The 11,029-nt window shown below is 32.4% G+C and overlaps 1 pseudogene; it reads right to left on the reverse strand.

The window, feature by feature from the left end:
• Positions 1-4,329: 4,329 nt before the first annotated feature.
• Positions 4,330-10,402, reverse strand: LOC115979087 (annotated as a pseudogene).
• Positions 10,403-11,029: the final 627 nt, after the last annotated feature.

Here is an 11,029-nt window from a genome sequence, read left to right on the forward strand (position 1 = left end):
GATAATCTATTAGTGGTTCTAATTTGAGCCATCAAAGGTATCATTTTTTTTTTTTACCAACTATTAACAATTTACCACCTATTGTGAATATATTGCGTCCCTAGCTTTATTCATACGACTTAACTAATTGAATTTATTTTGTTATCTTTTATATTAACTAGCATGCAACTCCATACAATTGCATGGATGCATTTAAAATTAAACAAAATCTTTATTATAAAAATATAAATAATTAGTGAAAAAAAAAAAAAAACATGTAACACATGCATTCATGCATACGTATAGATACATTTAAAATTAAAATCAATTTTTATCATAAAATATAGATAATTAGTCAAATTATTTTTTTAAAGTTAATATTATTAGTCACATATAAAAATTCTCATCTAAATTTAATATTACTTATGATCATTTTTTTCCTTCTAATTTTTAATAAGATAGAATGTGTGGTGATTTTTATTTTATTTATTTTTTAAGAAACATGTGGTGATTTTTATTGAATATATGTAATTTTTTTTTTAAATTTATAGTAAATTAATATTAGATTCTCAGTATTTTGCACTCATTAACTCACTTGATACAAAGATTTAAAAACTTAAGCAGACACATGGCACACGCTTAAGTGGATAATTATGGTATGATCCCCACATAAATTTAAACATGTGCAAAATTGGATTATAATTTCAAATTCTAATTCAACTTTCTATATATATATATATATATATATATATATATATAGATGACTTATAAATTTGAATTTTTTTTTTGTTATATGATTATGTTTTTTATGGTTTAGTATATTGGACTCCTCATTTTCACTTTTCTACACTAAATTAATTAATTTAACACAAAAATTTAAAAATTTAGATTAGATGAGACATGTAGGGAAAAATTAAATTCTAATTGAAATTCAATTTTTACACTAAATCAACTCACTTGGCATAAAATTCTAAAATTTAGATTAGATGAGATACGTGACGCCAATTAGACTCTAATTGAATTTCAATTAGAAATTTAATTGGATTTTCTCTCTGTATTACCTATTATTATATATATAGATTAATGTATAATTGATTTCTTTTAGATAAGTAGATTAGTAGTTGTAATAAATGTGTAACTTGGGTTCTAGTACATTTAACACTTTTGCTTCAAAAATTTAATAGATTGTTTTCCTTTTTGTGTGTGTGTTTCCTCTTTCCATTTTCTTTGTTTTTGAAAAACATAAACATTGAGGTCAAAAAAAGAAAAACACAAACATTAGATTGACATAAAAGTGAAAAGGAAAGAAGATTGAAAAATGAAAAAGAAATTATGGTCTATAAGAATTGTTACCATCTCTTCATATATTATTTCCTAATAAAGAAAATAAGAAAATATATAAAGACAAAGACACTTTAAAGAAATGAACTCCTTTATCTTTGCTTTGATTCTTCTCAATCATTTTAAAAAATTAATTATTTGAAACTTGAATGATATATCTTGTGTAACTTTCACTTCTTTATCTTTGCATAAATTCTACTCAATCTTTTTAAAAAATTGATGATTCCAAACTTTTTTTTTTTTTTTGGAGAAATAATACAACATGCTACTAACCCTACAGCTCGAACCCTTTCCCCCTAAACCCCTAAGCACTTTGTACATGGGGAGGTGCCAATTTAGATTCCAAACTTGAATGTTATCTTTAGTGTGACTTAATCACGTCAAACGTTGACATTAATATCTGGTACCTCTAACAAGCATAAAATATCAATTAGTCCATTATATTCTAGTTTATCAACACCTAATATAATTCTAAACAATGTTATACCACTTAAGTTCCGTTTGAGATCCGTTTATTTTGCTGATAGTACTGTAGATAAAGGTAAAAGTTAGTTGAAATAGTACAGTAAGACTCAAGAATAATACAAAAAAGTGCAGTAAGACCCATGAGTACTTAAATAAATTTACAAAAAACAACCATCATTACTTACTGTAAGAATAATCCAATATTGACTTCAAAATGCACCTAGGAAAGCTTCCAAGTTAGTCTCAATATCAATTTCGTCAAATATATGTTCATGTGGAGGTCATCCATAACTTCTTTTGTATATTGGCTTCTTATGCCTTTGGCACATAAAAACATTCACCAACACAAAAGAAAGAACATGAGAAGAAATTGGGCAAGGAATTTGATGCTTACTTGTTCAAATGTTTATACTTACCTTTCTCATTTTCTCTTATCCTCTATTATTATTATTATCATCATTATCATCATCATATCTGGACTTCATACTAACATTTCCTCTTCTTCTTGGTTATAACTTGGTTGCGCAAATGATGTTCATCCATTGATAGATATAGCTAAAGAAAGGCACTTCACTCTATGGTGTGTGAGGCTTGGCTCCTCTCCTATTGGAAGAATCTTTATATTCCTTGTTGAGACCTTTTTTCTTGAATTTTGTTCAGTTGAATGGGTGATATTATTAGAACTCAAGACTCAAGACAGTTCTGTGAACAAGTAGAAGTCTGCAACTACAACAGTAACACAACCAAGCCTTGCTGGGGCAAAAAAAGGTACAAAGCAAGTACACTACCTTAAGTGCCTAAACACCACAACTACAACTCAATTCATGAAAACAAATTGAGATATCCCCTAACTTATGCAAAGAACTCTGTTACTCTGCAGCAGAATTCCATCTTGGATTTAATGTCCAACAAATAGAGAGGTGGATCCCTTCTTCAGACTTAATCTAGACACAGTAAATCTTGTTGTTTCTTTGAAGCTATATATTTTTGATAGACGTAGCTCAGACCAATCCGCATATAGTGGATTTGAAACACTTCCTCCTTAAGGAATTAACTCCCCGTCTGAGCATATCATCCCACTTGCAGTAAGGTTCACTAATGAAGAAATAACTTGGTACTTTCATCCAAATTCTTTTGGTAATGAACACTAAAAAGAGATATGATCTCAGATTTCAATACAATTTATGCAAAACATGCATAAAGTATAATCCTTCAGAATCTCTAGGTATCAATCTATCGCTTTTTGAAAGCCAGTTCCTCATTGGAGAATGCCTGGAAATTGAAGGGACAGTTGGACAGACCAAAATAAATTGGATCCACTCTATTGCAGAACATTTAGTTCTAATCTCCTCCCAAGTAATTTTACAGGACAATTTACTTGTTCTGGAAGGTAAACAAGAGAAAGAATCCTCACCCCTCAACTTCATCTCACACAACCTGGATTAAATGGATGCTAGATAATCATACCTGCCTGGTGGCCAATGCCAATGACCTTCATGAATATAAGAAAATAACTTGATATTTGCATCACTATAGACTATCTTAAATATGTACTTAGGAAAAAAGAGGCTCATCTCGATATCAAAAATCATGCCAAGTGAATTTTTGTTCCATCTCCCACAATATGCTCGCATTGGTCTTGAAAAATATTTCTCATTTTCAACAATTTCCTCCAACCCCAAGAGCAATGTAGTATTTTTTTTCCTTTCCAAATATAAATATAATGTCTATATTATTAAACTTTAATTTTAAGGTAATTTTTTTAATATTTATTATTTTAATTGCTTTTTTTAGGGTCCATATCTCTTATGCCTATTTTATTTGTATTTTTTAGGCCAATTAGTCCAAAATGGACTTGAATGGACCAAATGACCTAAGTGAACTAAAATAGACTCTATTGGACCGAATGTGACCGAAGTGTACCAAAATAGACTGAATGGACCTAAGTGAACTGAAATGCTACGTTGATGTGCCTCAAACAAAGAGTAGAAATAATAAATACTATGCTTTAGCTTTTAGATATTATATAGATTTGTAAGACTTATATGTAGTAAAATTTGTGAAAACTAAGGTATCACTAAAAAAAAATTAGGAATTTGTTTATTATGTTATTAATGTGAAACTAATCAATCATGTTATTTTGTAAATTTTTTAGTTAGTAAACAGTGTCATTTAAATGTTCCTTTTATATTAAAGATTTAAATGAAAACATTCATATGATGCATTATTTAAAAGATCTTATTGTTTGATTAATATTAATTTAAAAAATGTTTAAATGACTTCATGTACTAGTAGATTTGGACAAAATAATTAAATTAACTCATTTATATTTTTATTAATAGATCTTACAATTGGAATAGACTAAAGTGGACTGAAATAACCAAGTTGGACCGAAGTGGATAGAAATACTAAAGTGGATTGAAGTGGACTAAATTGGACCAAACTGGACAGAAATGTTAAAGTGGATTGAAGTGGACAGAAATACTATGGTAATATGACTGAACAAGAGCGTAGCAACAATAAATACAAGATAAAAGGCTCAGTTTCTTAGACTTGATTAATTAGAATAATAAATATTAATGCAGCAGAACATGATGAGGAACTGCTAGCACACACAACATTAATGAATCTTTATTTAGAAATAGCACTTAGTACTCATCAACAAAAATTTCCCTTTTATCTGTACCAAGATACTACTGTGCTTGTATAAATAAATAAAAAGAAAAGAAAAAAAGATACTACTGTGCTAGTGTAATTTCTGGACAACAATCAACAGTACAGGTCAAGATGTCCCTGTAACCCCGAGAGATTGTGAAAGAGTCATACACTTTTCCATCCCTGCTCTTCTTGTATTCAAACAAAAGGTGTGAATGATCAAATGCGGTAAGTTTGACGAATCCGTTATTATAGTCTTTCTATATACTTCACGTGGTATTGATGGGAGCAAATTCATCAAGGCTTGCTCCTCCTCCTCCAACAATCACATGAATCGTTCCCTTCAAGGGGCCTATATAGTTGTGTTTCTCTTGACTGTTGTAGATATTCTGCAGCAAGAAGAAGAAATATGTAAATTACCACTAGTCCTAAAAGCTTAAGTTAATAGAAAAGAGTGAATTTAATTAATCGCTTAACTACTATTCTATGTTGTCCCTAATGAGGTTTAGACTACCCCTCAAAAAGTGAATCCAACACGTGAAATTTTTAACTTTTGAATGGGAGGTAAAGTGGAGGCATGGTTCAAACTTAAGATCACCTAATCTAATATCAAGATAAACTAATACTTATCCAAAAAGTTTTAATTGATAGTAAAGAGAGGGTTTTATTACTTAACCATTATTTTAACAATTAAATTGTTGGTTAAGCAATTGCAATGTCCATGGTGGTACCGAATCTATGCAGTGCAAAATGTAGGAAGAAATGACTATGGTACAACTTTACCTTGTAGACTGGGCATGATCTTTCATAATTGTGCACATGGCCATAGAGGGCAATGTCTACCTTGTTCTTCTGCCAAAGTTTCTCGAGGTCCTCTCTTCCCATTGGTTCCTCAAACGACCCTTCTTCCACATAAAAGTCCACAGAATAATAACCTAGTACTCTATGTGCAAGAAAGATTAGCCATGATTGTCTTTGTCTGTCAACTGATGCGAGGCAGTTCTCAATGAACTTGTATTGCTCTGATCCCTCTCTCCAATCAAGTTCAGTGTGAGCTACGCAAAATCAGAACATGCCATAGTCAGTGGAGTATCTGGAAAGAGAAAGTAATAAAGTTCAAGACTGGCTCTTGGCACATCTGGAAACAAGTAAATTTTTTAATTTTTTTACGTGGAACCAATTTGGCAGTTGGTTTTTTACAGCAAAAAATTGGAGAAACCCACATTAATAGTGGGTTTGGGAGTAATTTCAGAATTTTTGAAGAGTGATTTTGAGTTGTAAAGACGCATATGTTTTTTTTTTTTGGGGCCAAATTTAAAGAATGTTTTAGAGAATTTCTAGCTGTGTTGGAACATAATTCATGCAGTTGGGGTCCTAACAACACTATTACACAACATAGAGGTCAAAGGCATGAACTAAATGAGCAACATCTATGGCTAATAGTGAATATGACAGGTGAATAAAGCAAACAATTGCTACGAAATTCTTTATATCTGAGCATTACTTCCATACCAGAAATTAGCCCTGTGCTCAGCGGGGACATAAAACATGTTCTCGGCTAACACACCACACTCTCCTCCTGAATCCATGTTCTAGTAGAAGGATCCAGTTCCTGGCCAGTCACGCTCATGGTTACCACTGCAAAGACATTAAATGATGTCACATAAGAAAAATCAGAATATGTCTACATGCTTAATGAGCTATTTATGCATATTATGACAAACCTTCCAATCATGTAAGGCTTAGTTGATGCAATTGGCTCAATCTGTGCAGTGAACTAGTCCCACTGTGCAATATAACCCATAGCATAGACTGTATCTCCAATGTGGAAGACTATATCAATGTTATTTAAGTCTTCAATAAGCTGCTTAGTAGTGTTTAGAGATGCAGGCTGGAAATCTTGTGAGATCGCATCAAATAAAATTTGGATATACAGTATGCTGAAAGATGAAAAAGGCCAAAAAAGACTGGTAATTGATATTCGGTTAAATTGAAACCTGCAGCCACACATCCTTAAGAGGGAAAATGTATAAATGAATAGTCCTTTATGCAATGTGACATTTGTAAATGTTGACAAAAGTAAAATATAGTTTTGAATTTTAGAGGTTAAGGAAGGGGGATTAAATATTTTGTCAGACAATTTCATTAATCTATTTACATGTCCTTACATACACAACAAAATGCTACACTAAATAACCACTGCAACAACATGCATACATCAGATGGTATTGAAGTCCCTAGTCATTATAAATGGGGAAATGGGCTTTATTCATATGCACATACAGTCTTCCAAGAGAGTTCACACCTTTCTGATTCTCAAAAAAAAAGAAAAGAAAAAGAGTTCACACCTTTCCCATGTCTCCAAATATGATCACACATTGCAAAGAATTTTGACCAGGATAAGGAGACGCTCTAAACCAGTATTCTTGACTCCAAATACATGTACCATTAAACAACCTATGCCCCAGCTTCATCACAGGGTTGTCAATTTGTCATTCTTTATTGCAGGTTCATTCTAGAATATGTTCAACCTCCATGCTTTTGGACACTGGTTGCTACTTTACCTTATGTGTCATTTCCTGAAATGTAAAACTTGTTGTGATCAGGACCTTCAATAGTGGAAGAAGTTCACTTCTGTTATTGGTGGTTGGAGGTAATATACTGGAAATGTAATTTTACCGTGGGGACATGCTTTGGTTGCTTTATTTTGGTACCACTTAATTACCACTACAAGATAACCACATCACTTCATAAAGCAAGTGAAAGTAATTAAATCAATTAACAGTTTAACACCCACAATTCTCCTATTCTGCCACAACTCCTTTATTTTATTTATTTATTTTTGTAAATACTCACAATTCCCACATTAACATATTCGGCATGTTAAGCCATTCTGATATTTTATTAGAGGTTCATGGCAAAATACTAATAGACATATGGACTATGAACACACTTTCTATTGTACTGGACAAAAAAAAAAACTCCCTCTTCTGAAATTTAAAAGTTGAGGAAGTTTTCTAGCAGAATCAAACCTAGAGCTTGTTAACTACTTAAAACATTATTAATGTTTAGAAAAGGGAATATTTCAAGAACTAGGATTGAACTTGTTAAACGGTTAGAAAAAGGGAGCTTTCTCATGACATTTGACAATAAATATAGCATCTTGTGCTGTTTTTCTCGTTGAAAACTTTATGTCACATGCTGAACATTTGCTAATGTTTTTAGGTATATTTTGGATCATTTGAACTAGGACTTGCAGGAAAAACAAGGCTCATAATGTCAGAGGTTAGTTATCGCACAAAAACTTCTGAAAAAGTATATAATACAATGAAGGAATAGCAATAAATAGATAGATAACAAAAGGCTTAGACACAATCACCTTGCTAATCTTAAACAATATTTGCCCACACTCAAATGATACTAAAGGATTACTGCAATTTGTTCCCAGACACAACTAAGCTTAGAATTCTTCAAGTAGTATTACCGAGAGTATTCTTGTGAATTTTTATGAAAAATGGTAAAAGAAGGTAGTTACAAAAATGAATATAGATCACTATTTATAGCTGAAGGGCTATGCCCCTTCAAAAACAGTCACTTTGATTGACTATAATATTCACAGAGTATTAGCCGTTTGACAAACCAGAAAATCCCCATCTAGAAAACTGCAGAAAAACAGCTTTTACGATCGATTGAGTATTCCTTTGTCATCAAGCCAGGAATTGAACAAAGAACAGGGTTCTCATATTATACAGCCTTTGACTTATTGAGCCATATCTCGATTGATTAAAACGAGTTCAACCGATCAAATAGGAGTTGAGCAACCTACATTGTATATAACTTTATATACAACAAGAACTCTGATTTTGAACTCTGACCATAATAGGTTCATAGAACCATATTGATCTCTTGATTTCTTATTAGTGAAGCATGACAGGACAGCATTTACAACAGCTTCTGCCTATGAAAATTTGTTGCATTTTAAAGGATAGCTTACAGAGTTTTATCATACAATAACAATGGTGCAAAGAATATAAAACAAGACTCAGAATGTCAAATTCAAATGAAGATTAGCTGCCTACCTCAGAGGCTCCAAAAGCCATGTGTTTTGAATGGTCATTGGTTGTATGTTGTTTAGCATTGCCAGTGATTGCATCATGGTGCTGTGCAATCCCTAAAGCATCCTCTAGGCTGACAGAGTTGGCACCATCGGATCTCTTTCCAGCCAAATATTCAAGTTGTCATGCTGCGTATTTTTAACATAAGGAAAATTCCTTCATTTATGTTTATAACCCAAATAAATGGTGAGAAAACTCCACCCTATTGATGACCGGAGAACATCGTCCTCTCTCTGCATAGAACACATCTTTGTGTTCCTTGCAGAGTTCTTGGAATATAAAATAGATAACTTTTGTGACCAAATACCAAGAAAAAATTACCAGGAATTTCCAGGATGGCAGCATGAGATGCTAGGTCATTTGCATCCAGCAAATCAAGTGTGGAGGAATGGAAGGAATAGCTATCCCTATCTATTTTGATTCAACATAACCACCAAGGCAGATTGACACTGATGTCATACCAAATAATATCCCCTCAGAATTTGGACATATTGCTTCAAGACTGGGCAACTAGTGAAAAAGTCAGTCCAATAAGCATTTGCCCTGTCTGCATACCTTCTAGCAAGCATTGGTCAAGCTTATTAATGGCAGTAAATTTCAATCAATTTTGCTTAGTCAACTAAAGGTAGATGGAAAAACAGTAAAGCTTTTGGGAAATAATCATCAGTTGTTACTGGCCATAATTCATTTGCTGCATTTTTTTGCCTTAGTACAGATGGATGGTGTAGAATACAAGGCATTAACTTGATTGTCTTGAGAAAATTAAACACACTCGTAAATGCGTTATTATAACTAAGTGAAATATATTGAACAACTGATAAAGAGAAAGGTAGAAAAACAAGAATGTTCTAAAGCTACATTCCCATTTTGAAATTAATTAAATTACATACCAAGAAATGATAAATAACAATTTAACAATAAGAATAGAACTAATGAAGCAAAAGAAGAAGAGAATACCTCTAAACAAATACATTATTTGGCGACTAACTGAGTATCAAACAGAGAGTAAAAATAATCAAAATTAATTTAGAAGATGTATCACACTCGAAAGACACAATCAACAGGGATTAGGACAGGATATCACAATATCTTTCAAAGTACCAAGCTAAATGTTGTAATAATTAACATACTCACAAATAAGTTTACAAAACATGAGATGCCGCATGGTTTTAACATAGATTCTAAGAACACTTTAACCTCAAATATGCTAGTAGAGAAAGGAGTGCTATACATACGTGTAGATATTATAGAAACTTAATTCCCAAATTAAACCCTCAATCTTTTTTGAGAGCCATTATCCAAATCATCTAGTAATGGACCTGATATCAAGGGTCATTATTTGAAAATCTAGTGCCATATTTGAGTTTTGAAAATTTGCTTTTCATGCAGTATTAGATCTGGCCACCATCCTGTTGAAGCATGTGTTGTTAAAACATCCAACAAAGAGTCTTCATCCTTCTCTAGACTTGCAACAAAAGCGCGCCACTCCATTTGGTGTCTCTCTTCCAAATTCCATCTGGGATTGAAATAATTTGTCAATCCTTGATGGGCCTACCTTCTGTTATGAAGTCTGATTTTACAAGCAACATCACAGCTAAGCTTTCTATCTAATAAGACTGCCTTAACTAGTATAGCATCATGCAGTATTTTCTGGACAAAAAGTGAAACTTTGCAGAAATTTTGACTTTCCACAATATTTTCTAGACTTCACTGTTAACATTATTAGTTCTAGCATTGCTACTGTCATCATCACCTCCCATTCTCAAATACCTCATTCCCACATGCTGGAACACTATCCTTGTGGTAGTAAAAAGGTCAAGTACCTTAGAAACAAAATTATTTTGTTCTATAAATGTAAGGCTCCTCTCAACTGGCAGGAGATCGTATGGATAGGTTAAAATAGAACGAAAACAGAATCTTAGAAGCCAAAAAACACAAGCAGCGAATGTCCGTGGACATCAAGTGATTTTCCTGTTCAAGTCTTAAAAAAAAAAAGTAAATAATTCATTAAAAAGAAGGGGTGTGGAACCCATGTACATGATGCCCACATATTAAACTTATTAGCCACAAACCAATAAAATGCCTAATAAGCTTCATCTTAAAAACAAAGTTACCCAAAACTACACCAATAGACAACCATAATAATACAATAGATTAAAAAATAAAGAATTAAAGGCTCAACCTAAATGAAAAATATACATAAAAATTAAAACAACAGTGGTCTTCCTATAAACAATTATTGTGAATGTTGAAATTATATTGTGCACATTGATAGATCACTTTTAACATTGTCATTGGTTTTTATTTCTTCAATGAAAGTACATTGTGTGTGGGTGAGAGTCAAATTACTGTGTAGCACCTCCCAACTGGTGGCCATTATATGTGTTACTTGACATTTGGATTTTCCCCAAGAATACAGTCACGATGAGCAGGAAAGCTGCACTCTGCACAGTAGTAGAACCATTGTTTGGGAT

Source organism: Quercus lobata, chromosome 3 (genome assembly GCF_001633185.2).
Source record: "Quercus lobata isolate SW786 chromosome 3, ValleyOak3.0 Primary Assembly, whole genome shotgun sequence".
In the NCBI taxonomy this organism is placed as follows: domain Eukaryota; kingdom Viridiplantae; phylum Streptophyta; class Magnoliopsida; order Fagales; family Fagaceae; genus Quercus; species Quercus lobata.